The 19,551-nt window shown below is 38.3% G+C and overlaps 1 protein-coding gene and 1 long non-coding RNA gene across 6 annotated transcripts in view; one reads left to right on the plus strand and one right to left on the minus strand.

Annotated features, from left to right (window-relative positions):
- Gab2 (GRB2 associated binding protein 2) overlaps positions 1-19,551 on the plus strand; it is a 164,129-nt gene that overhangs the window by 84,840 nt on the left and 59,738 nt on the right. Inside the window, exon 1 of one of the 5 annotated variants that reach the window (XM_076547448.1) lies at positions 14,130-14,148. The exons of the other annotated variants lie outside the window; for them this stretch is intronic. The gene's annotated coding sequence lies outside the window, so the exon portion shown is untranslated. Of the gene's footprint in view, positions 1-14,129; positions 14,149-19,551 lie in introns of those variants that run through there. 5 annotated transcript variants of the gene reach the window in all.
- The window catches only part of LOC143267786 (uncharacterized), a 46,899-nt gene that overhangs the window by 25,987 nt on the left and 1,361 nt on the right, over positions 1-19,551 (minus strand). The gene's annotated exons all lie outside the window — the stretch shown is intronic.

Here is a 19,551-nt window from a genome sequence, read left to right on the forward strand (position 1 = left end):
TATGGTTACTTCATTGCTTTGGTGTCTCTGTCACATTCTTTCCTGTAATGCATCGAAGAACTTGCCACTTCCAAAGAAGCCATGTGTTTCTATTGCTCCAGGTGCTTAAATTTTAGACTTTCTTCCATTCTTTCATTTTAGCATATCCTTGACTCCTCTCTCATGAAAGAATAGTTGAGTCTCTGTTCTATCTTCCATAATTGTTTGAAACCATTCTCTCCTTGGTTATTTTACTTTGCATTTCATTTATTTGATACACACATGTATGTAAAGGTCATAGGACAACTTACATGAAATCGATTCTCTCCTGCTGTGTGAGTCCCAGTGTCAAACTCAAGTTGTCAATCTTGATAGCAAGCTCCTTTATCCACTGAGCCACCTCATCAGCCCTTTTGCTTTGTTTTTGTTTGGTTGTTTTTAGTTTTTGATTTTTAAAAATTATTCCCATATTTTAAGGTTTTTTTTCTGTTCTCTCCTTCTTAACTTTCACAAGATATTTTGTATAAGAATAACAAATTGTTTATTGAGGTTGGCAAACCAGATTTGAGACTTAGATAAATATTAAGTAGAAGTTCAATACATTTTCTCTTTTACCCACTTAGCATACAGATACTCAGTCCTGTTGGTGAGGTCTTTAATGGTAGCATACTACTTTTAAAGCATCAGTGTAAAGGATGCAGACTATTTTGTCAGCCTCGACAGTCTCTGAAGCCTGTCTTGGTGATCGCAGTTTATCAGGTGTTCGGTGTTTCTAGGGGGCTATTATACTTGTAAAGAATATTGTCTACTTATGCTTTATTTCATGTTTCATTTCAAAACTTGGAAATGAAATCACAATCAAATGTTACTATAAATTTGTTTAAATTCTGTTAAACAGCATAATTGAGGCTTGCGCCTGATTCCCTTGAATAATTCACAGATTTTAAATAGTAAATATACAAATACAGCGATTGAAAATCTGTTATGTTTTATGCTTAATCTCATCCTAAAACAGCAATACCTGCATTATTTCTGTGCTTCTTTGTATGCTCTCTTAGGGTACTGTTACATTTATTGTAACATTGTTCCAGTACTTAAGTTATGTGGATTTGAGTTTCCCAAAGAAATGGCCAGAGAATAAAATAGCCCTACCTGAATAAAAAGTGAAAAGAATTTCTTCTCAATTGGCAAGGTCATGGGGTCAGGTAGTAAGCTGATTGATGTTTGGTAGAGGCATGGGTCTTGGCTGCCTTCTTATGATGATTGGAGCCTGTGCCATCGCTTATGACACGGAGCTTCTTCTCCAGTAAACTTCTCTTGCTATATTAATGTGACTCATGTTCTTCTTTTGTACTCTAGTTTCTTGCCTTCAGATGAAGAATGCCTTTGGTCTCTTAGTTGGCCAGAATAATAAAACACTGTCCAGTCATGGTGGTATTGTGACCCGAATGTCAATGTTAATGCCTCAACACTTGAATGACAGAGACTTCAAAACATGATCTAGGCAGGGTGTGGTGGTGCATACCTTTAATCCCAGCATTCAGGAGGCAGAGGTAGTTCCAGGACAGCCATGGCTACACAGAGATACCCTATCTCGAAAAACCAAACCAACCAACCAAACAAACAAACAAACAAACAAAAAACATGATCTAGAACTGGTAGCAGCAACATCTAAAAACTTACTAGAAAATGAAAAGTCTAGGCTGGTGAGATGGGAAAGGCACTTGCAACCGAGCCTAATAACCTGATCCCCAGCAGGAGACTAGAATTGACTCCTGTAAGTTATCCTCTGGCTTCCACACACATGATGTGGTACACAGTGTATAAGCATGCACACATTCATACATTCACACAAAATAAATAAAATGTTAACAAATTAATTAAAAAAGAGAACTGTATAAATTCTCAGTTTCTTCTAAATACCAGACCTTCTAAATCAGAAATGCTTGGAATGGGGCCCAGAAATCTGTGTTGGAAAAAGGACTGTAGGTAATTCTGATGGATGCTAAAATTTGATGAATCCATCTGGAAAATAAGAGAATGGTTCATTAATTTAGCCTACCTTGCAGGCTAAAGTGTTACCCTGAAACACAGTGTTGAACTCAGCCTTCTTGATCAATGTACATGAATACTAGTGCTCTTAACTGTTGGACTACTATTTTATTGGCTGTTGTGGTGGTTTGAAAGAAAATGGCCCTCAAAGGGAATGGCACTGTTAGGAGGTGTGACCTTGTTGGAGCAGGTGTGATCTTGTTGGAGGAAGTGTGTCACTGTGGAGGCAGGCTTTGAGGCCTCATATATGCTCAAGCCACTCCCAGTGAGACAGACCACTTTCTGTTGCCTGTGGAAGATATAGAACTCTGAGGTCTCTCCATCACCATGTCTGCCTACATGCTGCCTTGCTTTCTGCCATGACAATAATGGACTAAACCTCTGAACTGTAAACAAGCCACCCCAATTAAATGAATGTTTTCCTTTATAAGAGTTGCCCTGGTCATGGTGTCTCTTCACATCAATAGAAACCTGAACTAAGACAGCTATTATATATGATCTTAGTACTGGCAAGTATTTTATCCTTATGTGTAGCCTCCTTTATTGAGTCTGTCTCTGAACATATAGATAGAAGTAGGTACATATCCATATTGTTTACCAGCCTTGTTGCTTACTAGGAGAGAGTATCCAGTGTATTGATTCATTTTCCTCATAAAAATCTATTGAAAACCTGAAATAATTATTTGCATTAGTATGGATTCTTCAGAGAAATGAATTAAAAAGTTGGATGACAAGGTCATGTGGATAGGAAAGACAGGACTAACTATAGGAATTGATTCATGGAGGTCAAGAAGTCCCATGACATGTCATCTATAATCTGGAGAACCGGGGAAACTGATGGCATAGTTCATTCATAGTTACAATGCTTAAGGACACAGAGGGAATCCTATATCTCAGAATCAGAATTCCAAGAAATGAAATACTGTCAAAAAACTAAATTTAGACTCTGATACTTATTCAGCCACAGTGTTCAGTCACATATAACCAGAGAAAGATAGCTTGAAGTAAAGATTTCTTGAGATGAAAATGCCCCAATGCTATATTTCCTGAAGTTATCAGCATCTTCCTTTGTGTACAGACAACTATGAACCAGTGAGGTGGCCAATAGTAGACTGCAAAATTAGAAGGAATGCTTCAACTGGGCTAGACAGATGGCTCAGCAGTTAAGAGCAGTGACTGCTTTTCCAGAGGTCCTAGGTTGGAGTCCCAGCACCCACATGGCAGCTAGCAACCATTTGTAAGTTCAGTTCCAAGGATTTCCATGCCCTCCTCTGAACTCTGCATGCACATGATACATAGACATACAGGCAGGCAAAACATCCATACACATCAGATTTTAAAAAGAAGACAGCAAAGGCTTTGGGGCAACCACAATTCTCCCTTCATCAGTGGAATACTATCTTTCCCTGCCTAAAAACTCAGAATTCACTTCTGTCTAAAATCCTGTTCTTCAATTTGCTACCAATCTTATAACTTAAAGTTGATATACGTTATATAGAACACTATTAGGAATTTTTTACTTTTTATTTTTGTAATTTAAATGGCAAGTCTGACTGGGTATGATGACTGACACCTGTAATCTTATCATGTAGGAGGTTGAGACAAGAGGATTGTTGTGAGTAGAAAGCCAACCTGGGATACAAAATGAGACCTTGTCTCAAAAGTGGTGTGGAGGGCTGGGGAATGTGGGGCAGCTCTTCTCTCTCTCTCTCTCTCTCTCTCTCTCTCTCTCTCTCTCTCTCTCTCTCTCTCTCTCTCTCTCTCTCAAAACACAATGTCATGGTCTCGTAAAAGAAGACTTGAGTTCTTGTCTCAGCTCTACCATGCATGTCCATCCAGGTGGATACTCTTTTCTGGTCTATGATCTGCAAGATGATGAAGATATTCCCTTTACTGTCTCTGACATAAAGCAATTTTAAAAGTACAAGTAAGAACTGATATTCTGAGAGGTCATCAGAGCTGAGCATTCCACTTGCATTAACTTGGTACCTTTTTGTGTATGGGGAAGGAAAGGCTCACTCCCCACCTTTCCTCTGAGAATAAGGAAAAGTACTAGACATTTGAGTAGACTCTTGGAGGATTAATAGGATTCTGACAGATATCATCCCAAAGACACAAAATTGCAGGGCTTATTTTACAAAGCTATTTGGTTTGCCTGTAGTCTAGAATGTTTAAAAACAGACTGAGAAAAGACAGAAAACCACCCCAGGAAGCATTTTGCAGCCAATTGAAAGGAGGCCCTGGAGTGCTGAGCAGCTGAGGCTTGGTGCTGTAGGTTAGTGCCTCCCAGACGTTGCATCATATTGCACCAGGAAAATAATATTTTATTGTCAGCTGCAGGTACCAGGTGGCCAGAGGGGACTGACCCTACAGCACTAAAGGAATAAAAAGCATTTAATAGCTTGGCACATTGTCAGTGAACAGTTCTGTGCAGCAACAAGGTTAACAAACTTTATGGAAAAGTTTTCTCCTTTCCTCTCTCCAGAGCCTCAGAGTATGTGTGACAGACTCGAGCTCTTTGGATTTTGCACTGGGAGTTGCAGAATAGGTCAGCTCATCACAGCAATATCATGTGGACACTAAAAGGGCAATGGATGAGTAGTTTCTAGTGACTAGGAGAAGGGGGTTGGAGAGTGATTAGTCATTCACGGGTTTTTTTTTGGGGGGGGTGATAAAATATTCTGGAATTAAATGATAGAGATATTTATGTAACATTGTGAATATTCAACAAAATTGTGAATTATATACATTAATTTTATGGTATATGAAGTAAATTTTATGGTATATGAGTTGTATGTCACTTTGTAAATAATAGGAAAATGTTATTTATAACTTTACCTAAGTAAGTTTGGTTATGTATGAGATTAATAAGTTCTGTGGAGGATGTATTAAATAAACTGATACCATCAGGTATGGTGATATGTCTCTAATTAGGAGGACTGAAGTTTAAGGCCAGTTTGGAATACATAGGGAGAAACTATCTCAAAAAACAAATGGTGACTCACTGGATAAAAGCACCTGCCACCAAGACTGGCGAACTGAGTTCTACCCCTGAGACCCTCATGGTAGAAGGAGATAATTGATTCTTGTATGTTGTCCTGAGACTTCTGCATATGCACTGTGGCACACATGCATCCCCATCTACCCGCCCCACTCCACCCCCATGCAATCATGGGCACATAAACACATAATACATGTTTTTAATGTTAAAAATACCAAAAGAGAATAAAACTCTGAATAGCCTTATTTAAAAATCTGAATAGCACTATTTAAAATCATTTAATGCCAATTTTAAAACTTCCATTAAGAAAACTCCAGGCATGTATAGCTTCTCTGAATTCTAGCCAGCACCTGAGAAAGAAATCATTCCCAAAATAATGGAAATAAATGCAAAGGATCTAGAATAACCAAGCAACTTTTTAAAAAGAGGAAAGCTGGAAGACCCAACATTCCCATTTTAAAGGCTTGCTATAAAATTTCAGTAAGATATTGTGGTACTGGTATAAGTATATACTTGTGGTACAAGTATAAATAGAGAGAAAGATCAATTGAACAGTAGAGTCTTGAAATAGATGTACATACATTTCATCAATGAATTTTCAACAAAATGCAAAGGTAATTTGATAAAGAAGATAATTTCTTTCCAACAAATTGTTCTGGAACAGCTGGATATGGGGGGGCAGGCAAAGAACACGATTCTTTAGATTATATACAAATGTGCATCAGATAAATATAAAAGGTAAAATTGTAAGATATATAAAAAAATAAGGCAGGAAGGCTTTGACTTTGAGGTCAGAAAAGGTTCTTAGATAAGACAAATAAGACAGATAAAACCTTGAAGTCTTTTTTTAAAATGCTAAATTAGTCTTCACCCAGCATTCAGGAGACTGAGGCAAGGAGAATTATAGTGAGTTTTAAACCAGCCTTGACTATAGAATGAGATCCTGTCTGAAAGATGGGGTAGTGGGGAGAAGGAGCCAGGAGAAGAGGAAAGGAAAGAAAGGGTGCTTAATCAAAGTCAAAGACATTTTTCTTTAAACAATATCAATGGCAAAATGAATATAGGCATTTATTGTCAGTTAAAATTTTTAAAAACTAATTAGAAGACCAAAAGGCAAGCCAAGGTTGAAATAAAACATTAGTCCCCTTTAAACACACACACACACACACACACACACACACACACACACACACACACACACACCCTGTGCAGTTTTTGTTAATTCTAAGGATAGACTCTATACAAAACATGTAAAAACAAACTTTTTAAGGCTGACTTTATGTGAATGAGTGTTTTTCCTGCCTGTATGTTTTGCCTGTGTGTATGCATGTGCATCATGGGCATGCTGGTACCTACAGAAGTCAGAGGAGGATGTTGGGTCCCATGGTAGTTACAGATGATTATGAGTCACCATGTGGATACTGAGAATCAAACCCAGGCCTTCTGTAAGACTGTGTAGTCTCTTAGCACTGATCCATCTCTCTAGCCCCTAGAAATCTTGTATAATTCATTAATATGACAAAACATAGAAAGGAATCTGAACTCTTAAGATGGCTGAATTTGAGATGGCTCAGTGGTTAAGAGCACTGGCTGCTCTTCCAGAAGTCCTGAGTTCAATTCCCAGCAACCACATGGTGGCTCACAACCATCAATAGTGAGATCTGGTGCCCTCTTCTGACACACAGGCATACTGTATACATAATAAATAAATAGATAGATAGATAGATAGATAGATAGATAAATAAATAAATAAATAAATCTTTAAAAAAAAAAGAAAGAAAGAAAGCCAGCAACCATATGATGGCTCTCAAAAAAAATAAAAATAAAAATAAAACCAGGAAAGGAAGGATGAGCCTGGGGCTATTCTAATTCTGTGTACAGGCCTCCCCTTATATACTAAACGAAAGTCTTCAGTTGCTCTCAGAAGTCTGTAGAATAGCCTGGATGGGAATATTTTTTAACTATGTATACACTCCAACAGTCAGAGTACAGTAAATTGGGGTTGCACAGAGTCAGGTCATTTACTTGATTACCTGACTTAATCACCTGGAATTAAGTTCAGTCCCTCCTTCCATCTTTTGAATGACTACCTCCATTTTCACCAATGTGGCCAGCAAAGAAAAGCAGACACCTGAAGAGCTCCATGCCCAGGTCATTTGTACCTTGGAAGCACTTTTTATACCTGCTCATGACCAGCACATTCCATTGTGTATTGTATTCAGGTGGGCAATACAAAGATTCCAGAAAACATTGGATTGTGTGATATGTTCATGTATATGCAGTCTAGACACCTTAAGAGACTATCCAGAAGCTCTCCCTTACGTAATTCAACCCTTGTCTTTACTTGTAGTCTTACAGTGTCAGAAGTTAAACAGGCCAAACATGGGTTTTACATAGATGAGAAAACAAAGGCCAGAGCAGGAAACTGTTTTCCTTCCCAGGTTCATATACTAGGAACAAAGCTAGAGTGTAACCCAAACCTCCAATCCCCTGACCACATTCTCAGAACCACATCCCAGCAGTCATCACTAACAACTTTAGTGTAAGTTTCTGACAACAGTCCTTGGATATTCTGTACTAGATTCTTTGAGTTTTGTATTCATGGACTCCAGAACTGCCAGGACTGAGAATTCAGTGTACCTACTTGCATTTTGGATAGGTCTCTGATCCTGATTCACATCAAATTTTAAATACCACTATTGCAGACAGTGCACTAGTGAGAGGATTATGACAAGGCTAGAACACAATCAGATATACTTAAAATACAGAGTCTGATTTGGGGGTGGGGTTTGATGCAAGAAGTCTCTGTTCCCAAGGGAACTATTTAGCTGTATTTATGGGCATTATTTGTCTACTTTTCACTTAACTTTGCCCAGTTTTTCCTGGTAACCTTTTCTTAACTCAGTTTTTAATATATGACTTAAATCAGACCATTAAAGGACACAACAGTGGTGTCCCTCAACGCAATGACCTTTGTTTCCTCCAAAACTCAAATGACTGGCAACAGCTTATGTGTTGCTTTGTTAATGGGAGAGGTAATTCCATTAGTGGGTTTTGAGTCCTGTGAAGGAAGGTTGACCTGGTCTTTCAAAAATCAATCTCCTAGAATGCAATGTAATTACTGACAGAAGGTTCTTTGGCTTCCCAGATATGATCTGCTCCCCTTCATATGTGTTCAATTCACCTGGACTCTCTGTCTTTGATGTGGTGTTATAATAGCCTTGTCTCAGAAAGTTAGCTAGGATTCTCTTCCTGTCTGAATGTAGCTCGCCGAGTCATTCAAGCTGGAAACCATGGAGTTTTCTGTATTCTTCTGTAGCCCTCCTATTCAGTTCACTACCAGGATTGGGCATTGCAGTCTCTGAAATCTATCCTGGATTCTGTACATTTTGCCCCTGTCCTGGTACAAACTGCCATTATTTCCTCAGTAGTAGTCTAGCTAAGCATATTTACATTCTGTTGCTACTTCAGTTGCTCCAGGCCAGAGTGACCTTTCACAGTTGTAGATAGGAAAACATTGAAAATCATTCTGGTCTCATAATGTATGAATTTTTAAGTATATGTATTAATATGTGAAAATTCCCTTATACCTTTTGTCTTATATTCCTCTCAATGGAAACTATTAGTAATTAGTTTAGAGTGCTTTTTTAAGTATTTGTAAGTTGTGTGTATGTGTTATATACACATACATATGTGTCTATGTGCATATAAATATGAGTATTTATTATAAACAAGAACTGTACTTACTGCATTGTTCTCAAGCCTGCATCTTTAGTTGTTAACATATCGATTTATGAATTACTAATCCCTGTTGAGGAATTGTGTTCTGTCAAGTTTAAGTCTAAACTTCATGAAGTGCGTACAAGGCCTGCACCTTCCTTTCCTTTCCTCCTGGGCCTCTCCCTTTGCTTACTGTGCTCCTGCCGTGACCCCTATGGGCTTCTCCCTGGGCCAAGCTTGCTTCTCTCCAGTGCCTTTGCACAAGCTGTTCCCTTCTGCCTAGGCTGCTCCCCACTATGTGACACTAATTCCCATGAAGTGGGCTAGTATGTCCTGGGTCCTTCACAACACACATACTCTATCATACCAAGCATCTTATAGACTGTTTTCCATGAATTTTTTACTCCCCCCACAAAATATGTGGTTATGCTGATTAATAAAATAATTGGGTTAATTATTATTAACGACTCATAGTAGCTTTTCTTAGTTATTAGCAAACACTAAAAAGTATATTGTTCTGTAGAAGAAATCTCATATTTTACTGCATAGTAATATTTGGCACTGAGAACAATTGAGCCAGCATATAAGACCCTTTTTTAAATTTCCCTGAACTACCTTTCTAGCTTTACTTTCAATGATTTCCTTTCCCCATCAATTTCACCAAACCTGGTTTTATGCTTTGAACAGACCAGACTTTTAAATATGCATTCATTCTCATATTCATATATTTTAGATTCTGTGTTCACTAATTATACTACTCACTAAATTTTTGAATCCCTCAAATCAATCTGTACCATGTGCCTGATTATTTGTGCCCCTTGAAAATTCATTTATGGAAATCTAATCCCTAGTATATTAGTGTTAAGAGATGGGCCCTTGGACAGTGATTGAGTAGGTCAGAAGACAAAGCAGTCACAAATGGTAGCCATGCCGTTATACAAAGGCTTGAGAGAGTTTACTGAGTCCCTTTTACATTGAAAGTACTATCTATTATGAACAGGCCCACAACACCCAAACTATTGATATCTTGATCTTGGACTGCCAAGCCTGCAAAACTGTGAGCAATAAATTTGTGCTACAGTCACAGGTATTATGTTATATCAGTGCAAGTGGAGTAAGACACTGCTTTCACAGTCAATCCTAGACTACAAGCACATGTCTAGAGCAGTGGAAAATTAGAGCTAACTGATATGCATTTTCCCTCCTGATATGGAACAAGACAATACCCTGCTTTGTTATTTAACTCTCATACTGCAAATAAATATTTCTTCATGGTCCATTTAGTACAATGTGTGTGTGTGTGTGTGTGTGTGTGTGTGTGTGTGTGTGTGTGTGTGTGTGTGTGTGTGCGTGTTGTTAGTGATTCTTATGCTTTTTGTTAGTGATTCTATTAAATACTTCCAATGCTGAGGTGTTATGTTATATGTGTCTAAGCAGAAGACTGGGATGTGTTTTACTGAGAAAAGAATTATGTTCAATAAGCTTTGCTCATGCTGTTGACCCTGAGTTTTGTGCTAATAAATCAACAATATATATTAAATAAGGTGTCTATGAACAGAAACACCGAGAACAAGGATTATTTTTTTAAAAGTTAAAGAGCTGGTACTTGCCTTTAATCCTAGGACTTGGGAGGCAGAGGCAGGCCAATCTCTGAGTGCCAGGCCAGCCTGGTCTACATAGGAATCCCCAGGACAACCAAGGCTTCATAGTAAAACCCTGTCTCAAAAACAAACAAACAAGAAGTGTAAGTACAGACTCACAGAAGCATAATCTTATATTTCCCCTAGAGTAATGATTCAGTAGTCACTAGTTCATTGCACTGACTTTACTAACCATAACTTCCCAGAGTATCGAGTCAATTTGATTCATTCTCTTTGCTTGAAAATTTCTCCCTGTAACATTTTTCTTTCTTTAACTGGTAGAACGTTCCATCTTTTAAGGTCCAACCCAAATATCATCTCTATTGTAAGTTTCCCTGACTCTTCCCAGGCAGAATAGGCTCTGAGAACCCACAAATTTTGTTCATGTCACTGATCCAGCACCAACCTGTATTTAATGAGTTACACTACAGATTGCACCTGCCTGTCCTTTCTGAAGACCATAAGATCTTAAAAAGCCCGACCTAGAAGATTTGATAGATGTGGTGAACTGTTGGAAGAAAGGGAGAGGAAGTTTTTGTAGGTGAGAGAAGTTTAAATGAGAATCTAGCTACCTAAGCCAACAGACCCAAGGAGAGACTTGGCTCAAGAGTGAATTTGATTTAAGACACAAATTTCATCAGGAGTCATTTCTGTCCTACTGGCCCCCTCCTATCTCTACCTCCATCCCTATGTAACTTAGACTAACCGAACTTTTGATTATCCTCTTTCCTACTTCTTTACCATACCTGGCACAGGATTCACCATAGAACTCTGCTCTCTCTGGGTTAACTATTCCTAGGTTGCAAATAGCAATCCCTGAATTCCAAGCCCAAATCACCATAGCTCCCTGTGCATTGATAGAGAGAACTTGTGTTAACATATAAAATGGTGCTGGAGTTGGATCTTAATACCACTGAACTAACTTGGTTGTGTGCTGATTGCCAAGCTAACCACTATGGCTCATTGGAAGTTCTTCCCATACATTATGGTCTACCCACTATAACCTATAGTTATTGTTGTTTCAAATATAGAACATGAGCTTTTCCTGGATGTCCATTGTGTTTCTGATGTCTGTGAAATACTACCTCATCCAGGGTAGGCATGACATTATATTAACAGATTAACTGTCTGAGAGCTTTGGCTTTATTCACTTTTCCTGTTTTTACCAACAGAAAAGCAAACAGATATTCTTTCCTTTTGCTCCTTAATTATGACTATCACTGTTATCTAGTACACTATGAATTCTAAGTACTGTGCTAAATACTGAGATAAAAAGAGCCCTGACCTCAATGTAACAGTCTCGTGATTAGATAAAGCTAATTCTTGGTTCATCTGGAGCCTGAGAGAACCTTTATAACAAATAAGTCAGGATTAAGTAACTATACTGCCTTCTCCTAGGGGTTCATGTGCCAGTTAACTTTGTACTGAGAGCTAACACCTGAATTCTAGTCCTGCTATTGTCTTCTATAATCATCAATTAACTATAAACTTGAATATTCTCCAAAACTCTCTCGCCAGTGTTTCTCAAAGTTTATCAGAAGTTTGTCTCTATCTCCTCAAGCTCTTTTCTGGGCTCTCACTAGACCTCTGGGATAAGAAGATCTGAGGCTGTGATGTTTGTTGGTTGTATAGTATCTGAGCTTTTTTTTCCAATTTATGAAAAGGGAAGTATATTTACTATCCCTTGGTGGTTTAATAATTAAATATTATAAGGGACAGAAAGTACATGGCATGTTGCAGGAGCTCAGGAAATGCTTTCTTTGATTACCTCAAAGTATGATGTCCCTGAAGTCCAGAGCACTTGAAAGATTCCTAGAAGAACATAGCTCCAGAGCCGTTCTGCTCCCGGGAAGAATTCCTCCAGGAATGTATTCTCTCCATGCTTATACTGGGTATAATAAGACAGAAGACTAGCCTGATGTACTTTACACTAAAATAAATTAGTATATAATTGTATTCATAAGTCTGATCAAATCTGCTGTGTCTATGATTGCTTAAAGTAGAATTCCAAACCCTGTCGTTACTTGGAAGTCTGGTGGGGGTAGATTTAGAGTTAGTTATGGTGATTTTTTTTTTAAGGAAAGCAAGGAGATTTTTAAAGATAAAATATTTTGAGTTATATGTATTATAGTTGATGTATTGAGGTGTGGTAGCCTCTGTTAGGTTTTGATGGACTGTAATCCTAACTTGACAGGCACCTCTTGGCTTATTGGCAGTTTTTGGTTTTACCTTCATCAGAAAGAGGGAAGTTAAAAGGACACACCCATTTCTAGAAGTTATGCAAAACTCTCTTCCAAGAAATGCCTTGCCCTTCTACAAGTTTAGCCACAGGATCTGGAGAAAGATGATTGGAGGCACTGAGAAAATTGTAGTCATCAGCGAAGAGTTCTGTTATCTGGGGTATAGTACCTAAGGCAAGGCAGTAGATTGTGGAGTTTAAGAAATATTTTCAACTGCCAGGGAAGAAAGTACTAGAAGGTTCTGCCTAGCTTGGCTATTCAGAAAAACACAGCTCTTGCTTCCAAGAATCTGCGTAATATGGTTAAATAAGGTGTTGTGATATCAGATTGTCTTAGTGAACACCATAAGAGGCTGTCCAGGATGGAACAGACTTCAATCTCTCACCCATTTGTTAAGCACATCCTCCTAGAACACCTTCTACTTCTCTTCCTATCCCTTCTACTTTACCCTAATCCAGGGCTTAGCAAACAGCCCTGTACCACTCTTTGGGAATAGTTTTGTGAATACACGCTAGATCTGTTTGCTTGTAAATTGCTGTGTTCATGCTACTGTAGATTTGAGTAGCTGTACCAAAGACTAAATGCCCTGTAGTCTTCCCTTTATGGGAAACTTTGTTGATCACTACCCTAGGCTGTCTCTTTTTCAGAATTCCACTATTAAACATTCTCTAATTTTCAGAGAGGTCTAAGAAAATCCTTAGTACTTCAAGAAGAGTTCTGTTTTCTTTAATATATTACTTAAGGAAGAATAGAAGAGTCTGGAGTTTTAGAAGTAGCCTGAACTGGCCATCTCCTGTGACCAGATTGGTGCCTAACCTAATTGTCATCAGAGAGGCTTCATCCACCAACTGGGTCACCTTATTAAGCCTTAATACAAGGGGAGGTTCTTAGTCTCACTGAAACTTGATATGCCATGTTTTGTTGATATCCATGGGAAGCTTGCCCTTTTCTGAATAGAAATGGAGGAGGAATGGATGGGGAGGGGTGCCGAGGGGAGGTGGGGGGAAAGGGCTGGGAGGAGAGGAGGGAGGGGAAACTGCAGCTGGCATGTAAAATGAATAAATAACTAAATTTATTTTAAAAAACAAAAAAAAAAAATTTCAGGGCTGAAGCTAAAAGGGCCTTTAGGAAGTTCTTCCTTACAACAAAAGACAACTCCCCTGCAGGAACTAGCCTAGTTCAACTTTAATGTGTGAAATAACCTAAAAACCAATCAAGTTCATGTTTCATGTGTAAAGCAGAACACTCATGGGTGATTCCAGGGAATCTTCATTGGAGGCTGATATACTAGGATTTTTATTTTTTATTTTTTAGATCCTTCACCATCAACAGAATACTTAAAATGTGATCTAGCCATCCTAAGTCTCAACTGGGGCCTATTTTAATTTTCTAGTTGCCAAAGAGCAATAGGAGGAAGTCATGACCTCGCTCTGCACATTTACAGACATAACCCAAAGGACAGACAGGATCACATGACATGCACTCTGCTCAACGGCCGGAGTGATGCAACTTCCAGGTCATGTGTACCCACGTTTGTGTCTCTGTGGTCTGGGGAATTGTGAAATGCTTTGTTTTCTGACTAGATTTGGGCACAAAAGGAAAACAGTCACTTCTGTTTCATCAGAGCAAGTGGTGATATCTACTTGATTGTAGACACAAATTCTAACTTTATTTTTTTTGACAGTATATCTATCTTATGTACTTCTCTAACTAAGCATTATCTCTTCCTCTCTGTCTTGAATATTACTATTCTATTTATTTATTTCATATACTCATTTTGGTGGTTTTTGAGTTTGGCTTTTCTGTTTTTGTTTGTTTGTTTGCTTGTTTGTTTGTTTTGAGGCAAGGTCTCGACTGTGTTGACCAAGCTAATGACCCTAGTGTCACATTATCCTCATTTAGATTGCCATTTTCTCTGACCATGGAAAGCTATAGCAACTTCCAAAATAGATTGGGTTTTGTTGTTGTTGGGTTTCTTGGTTCTTTTTTTCTCTTCTTTCTTTTTTTCTCTGGTTCACCTTCCTTGAGCTGGATGAGCACTATTTGACATTTGAACAAGTAAGTACAGAACACTATTTGACCTTTGAACAAGTAGGTACAGAGCACTATTTAACATTTCTTGCTGCTGTGCACTTGGAGGTGGCCCCCAATACCGATAAAGATGGGGCTTCTTAGGGTGGCTCTGAAGGCCTTTCAGGGCCTCCAAGCCCTTCCTTTCCCCCTTTCTACAGTTAAGAGACTCACCGAATTTTCCAAACCTGTCTTATCTTTTTTTCCCATGCCCAGGCCTTGTTTGTACTGTGTGATCTTTTAAAGAAAAGACTTTCTCCTTTCTCTACAGCCTTCCTGGTTGTTTATAGTCATTCATTTCTCTGTCCTCTGTGTCCCTCCCTTTCCCCCCTTTCTCTCCCTTCCCCCCTCTCTGCCTCTGTCTCCAGAAGTTTGAGTTTCTGTTTCAGTGATCTGCTAGGACATTGTGTCTCTTTTTGTGATACTTTAAAAATGCTGCTTCTTCTTTTAGGGCTGTACATTAATGCCTTATCTTCCTGAAACTTGATAAATATTTTAAGTCACTTAAAAGGAATGTTTGTGTCTTGCCTCTCTTCTTTATCCCACATAGCATAGACCACAGTTCATCTTTGTTTTCCTGACTACTTAAAAACAACAACAAAAAACTTGTTGATTCGTCATAAGACAAAAATTTCCACATATTTACATTTTTTAAAGGTTTATTTTTTTATTTGGAGGGAGATCTGTGTATGTGTTCATGCACACGTGCACAAAAGTGCCCACAGGGGTCAGGGTCAGATCCCCTGGAGCTGGAGTTACAGGGGACTATGTGGCACCTTGTGTGTGCTGAGAACCTAACTCCTGTCCTCTGGGAAAGTGACAAACACCCTTAACTGCTGAGCCATCCCGTTCTTTATTTACTTTTTAAATATTTTGTAGCTTTGACATTTTACTTTCAAATCCATGATTCATCTTTTGTTACTGTTTTGTTAGCCTATTTGCTTTTCATGGGAGGTCTCCCTGTGTGGGCCAAGTTGGCCCAGAACTCATAATCCTACTTCAGCCTTCTCCTGAGTATTTGGTATTATGGGCATGTACTACCACTCCTTCCCCAGGCCCTTTTTATATGGATTCTTGGTTTCTCCAGCACCATTTGTTGGAAAGGCTGTCTGTCTTCCATTGAATTTCTTTTACACCTCTATCAAAATCAGTGGGGCCAGTAAGATATTTCAGTGGATAAAGATGTTTTTACTAACAAACCTGGCAACCCAAATTTTATCTCCAGGCCCGTGATGGAAGGAGAAAACCAACTCCTACAAGTTGTCCTCTGACCTCTACACTTGCATTGTGGCACACATGCCCCCCCCCAACAAATAAATGTAATATAGAAGTAAATAAAAATCAGTGGGTATGTCATGTGGTTCTAGTTCTCGGTTCTCTGTCTTGTTTCCTTGTTCTGTATGTTTGTAGCTCTCTTCCAGTACATATAGTCTTGATTGTTAGAGCTATAGAACATTTAAAATATATGCACTGTGCTGGAGAGATGACTTAGTGGTTCATAACACCGCCTGCTCTTTCAGAGGACCCAGTTTCAATTCGCAGCATCAACATGGTAGTTCAAAACCATCCACAACTCCAGCCAAGGGCACCATACACATATACACACATGGTACACAGACTAAAAGCACTCATAAAATAAATTTTTAAAATATAGTGCCCTGAGTCTATCCATTTTAATCTTCTTTTCCAAAATTGTCCTATCTATTTTTATCTTCTTTTCTTTCCATGTATACTATAAAATAAGCTTGTCTATATGAACAAAACTTTCCATTGGGATTTTTATAATTATTGTGGTAAACGTGTGTGTGTGTGTGTGTGTGTGTGTGTGTGTGTGTGTGTGTGTTGGACTATGTACTGTATTGATTCTTCTAATGTATGGTATATCTGTTGAAACATTTAGGACTACTTTGACTAATTTTATCAACATTATGTAGTTTGTAACATATATGTTCTGCATGTACAATGTTTTGTTAGATTTATACTTTTCATTTTTTTAAAAAAGTGATTATAAATGATCCTGTGTTGTTGCTTTTTTTTCTTTTTTCCTTGTTTTTGGTGCTGAAGGTTGGACCCAGGGTCTTATTCATGGTAAACAAGCACTCTACCATTGAGGTATCCACCCAGCTCCAATGTATATTTTTTTATTGTCTATGCTAACATTCATTGCTAGACTAGAGAATAAGTAGTCTAAAAGTAAATAGATTTTTTTTTACTTATCTTGTATCCTGTGACCACCATGTTCTCAGAATTATTTTGCAATTATTTGTGGATTTTCAGCATAAATAATCATGTCATCTGAAAATAGGACAGTGGTTTTCTTTTCTTTTGTCTTTATCCTTTTTCTGGTCTGTGTGTTTCTTATATCTGTTTCCTCCTTTGTCACATGACTAGAACTTCCAGCACGGTGTTAGAAGTGATTGTCTTTGTCTTGCTTCCAATTTTGTTAGTCTTTCAGAATTCACTGTAACCTATAACATTAGATACTGGTCTTTTTATGCAATTTATCAGATTCAACAAATTCAGCTATATTCTTATCTTCTGAGTTTTAAAAATGAATGCATATTCTTTTCTGCATTGATGCAACATTGTTTTCAGCTTTAGCCTTTCTATATGGTGGGTTATGTTGGTTAATTTCAAATATGTCTTACATGTACAAATCAGCTCTACCTCCTCATACTAAGCCCCACTTAGTTACCTAGCTCTTTGGATTACTGAATTGCATTTAAGTCCGTAATCCACTTTAATTTTTTTTTCAAGATTTTATGTATATGACAACAGTCCTGGAAAACTTTCTTTTTACAGAATATTCAGGACTTGTGTTTCCATGTTGTCTTTGCATTATGTGTTAGTAATCCAAGAGTAATTTTTCATATCTGTGTCGTGGGCACTTTCAGCTAAAGCTCCCAAACCCCTTCATAAATATTTATTATGTGCCTGCTCAGGATGAAAGGGCAGAGCTAAAGAACTCAAATCCTGGAGATTCCAACACATACTTTTATCTTGTTCTCTTTTCTGTGATCCTCTTGTGTGCCTTTCTTATTTTCTGCTATAAAAAGTTATTTTTAAATTACACCTAGTAAAATGAATAAATTATGTACTCATTGAATGAAAAAATGCCAATACATTTTTTATATTATACAGTGTATAATATAAAGTGTACAAATACTATGGTACATTGAAAAGTAGGTTTAATAGGTCAGCTGCTGCTTGAGTTAAGTATTCCCTTCAGTGCCTGTCTCTCTGGAAAGGGCTGTCCCTAAATCATTGATGTTCAGGTGCAAGTCTGAACAAATACACAGAGACATCTCAAAAAGAAGAATGATGTTTGCTATAGGTACTTTAAGAGCTTCCCAGGTTCTCCTTCCAAGGAAGTAGTATAGGCCAATAAACAACTGCTTACAAAATGCTGATGTATTCATATATGTACACACACACACACAGTATATATATATATATATATATATATATATATATATATATATATATATATATAGCTGTATACAGCACCTACTGGGTACATCTATACAAGTATACAGAGTTTCACAAACAATGGCCAGGACAAGATTTTATGTGACTGTAATTAAATGCCTGTTATTTTTATTTTTCCTCAACTTTATTATATATGGTAATACCTCAATTTTAATTTAATCTAAGGCTTATCAGACCTCATGTATAGTCCCCTTGACCAATTAAGTGCCATAAGGACTTTATGCTAGAAAGCAATCAAGTAATGAACATATTTATTGATTGCTATTTAGGTGCTAAGCAGTATTCTAAATACTGTGAGTATAGCATGGCAGTAAGGAGGTGCATTGGTTACTTTTGTATTGCTGATTAAAAAAAACACCTTGTCCAAGGCAGTTATAGAAGAGTTTGTTTGGGCCTATGATTCAAGAGGGATAAAAGTCCATCATGGGGGAAACATGGCAGCGAGTGACAGACGTGTTAGCAGGAGCAGACAGCTGAATGCTTATCTCTTCAGACACAAGCAGAGAGATCAGACTGGGGCTGGGGCAAAGCTGTAATCTCTCAGAGCCCACCCCCACTGACACACTTCCCCCAGCAAAGGTACCTCCTAAACCTCCCAGACAGCACCACTAACTATTTCTGAGCCTATGGAGATACTTCCCATTCAAAACCCCACAGAAGGGAAAAGAAATGAGAATGAAAGGGTCCCTGTGCTGGTGGCAGTTCCATTGCAGGAAGTGAGTGCAGACAGTCCACAGAAATGGTGTGAGTGCTTATAAGACCAGTGACACCAGTGAAACCCGACAAGGAGAAAGAAGAATGTGAGTGCTTGCTAGGAGAGGAGGTGGGGAGCAGCTTCTCAACAATGTGACATGTGGATACACACTTGAATAAAGAATAAGGAATGGCAACACTGGGAGAAGGCACGTGTGTCCAGAAAGAACAACTAAAATTAAGAGCCTGAGGCAGGTATGTGCCTGGCCGTGTTTAAAGCCAGTGTGACAACAAAATGGACAAGATTGAAGTGTGATAATGACAGGAGGTTCAGGAATACCAGGCTATGTTTGTGAATAAGGGAAAAGAGAACACCAGCCCTCGGTCCAACCCTCAGCACCATGAAGAGAGAAAAAACAAGAGGGGAAAAGCGACTTATTTAGGATCACAGTTTAGAGGTTTCAGTTGGTCCTGTTGTTTTAAGCTATAGTAAGGAAGTACCTTATGACAGAGACACATGTTAGAGCAAGCTGCTATCTTTGGCCAGGAAGCAAACAGAGAAGAGAGTCCTGTAGTCCCTTCAAAGTCATGTCACCAGTGACCTAAGTTCTCTCTCTTGGCCTTATTTCTTAAGAATTCTACAACCTCCCAAGTAGCATTACAACCT

This window comes from Peromyscus maniculatus, chromosome 1, assembly GCF_049852395.1.
Source record: "Peromyscus maniculatus bairdii isolate BWxNUB_F1_BW_parent chromosome 1, HU_Pman_BW_mat_3.1, whole genome shotgun sequence".
In the NCBI taxonomy this organism is placed as follows: Eukaryota; Metazoa; Chordata; class Mammalia; order Rodentia; family Cricetidae; genus Peromyscus; species Peromyscus maniculatus.